This window comes from Poecilia formosa, unplaced genomic scaffold, assembly GCF_000485575.1.
Source record: "Poecilia formosa unplaced genomic scaffold, Poecilia_formosa-5.1.2 Scaffold216, whole genome shotgun sequence".
NCBI classification, from domain to species: domain Eukaryota; kingdom Metazoa; phylum Chordata; class Actinopteri; order Cyprinodontiformes; family Poeciliidae; genus Poecilia; species Poecilia formosa.
This window is the reverse complement of record NW_006800155.1, coordinates 752,519-753,057: the sequence shown is the minus strand read 5'-3', so window position 1 is coordinate 753,057 and position 539 is coordinate 752,519.

Sequence of the window (539 nt, the reverse complement as noted above, 5' to 3'; positions counted from 1 at the left end):
CCATATGGGCAGTTGCCCAGGGTGGCAGAAAGCCACATGGCGCCCAAGAACTAGAAAATTACAAAATCTGTTGTGCCCTGAACACGTTTGGTACAACTTAAAACCTGCTGCTGAGTCAACTGGAAAGAGATCAAATGTTTTGCATTTTAGCTGGTTAGGAGAGAAACTTATAAGGGGCCTGCTAGAGTGTAACCTTTAGCATATAAGCTAAAATTAACTGAACTGTTCAGTAGCATGTGGGCTATCACTGTCATGTTAGCTAACATTGACTGCCTCCATTCAGAATGATAAACTTAGCTATTATATTAAAAAATAGCTAAATTCTTATTTTTACAATAAGGCTAATGTTAGCATGACAGCTATCACCAGCATGTTTACTGCTCCATTTCGCTTTTATTAGCTAAATGCCAATGTTAGCTTAAATACTATCATCAATCTCTGTGCTTTCATTAGCATGTTGACCTATTAGCATGTTGATATGAAGCTAATAGCGAAAATTCAACCTGGAAGACTCCATCCCCTCCGTTCGTCCATCGGCG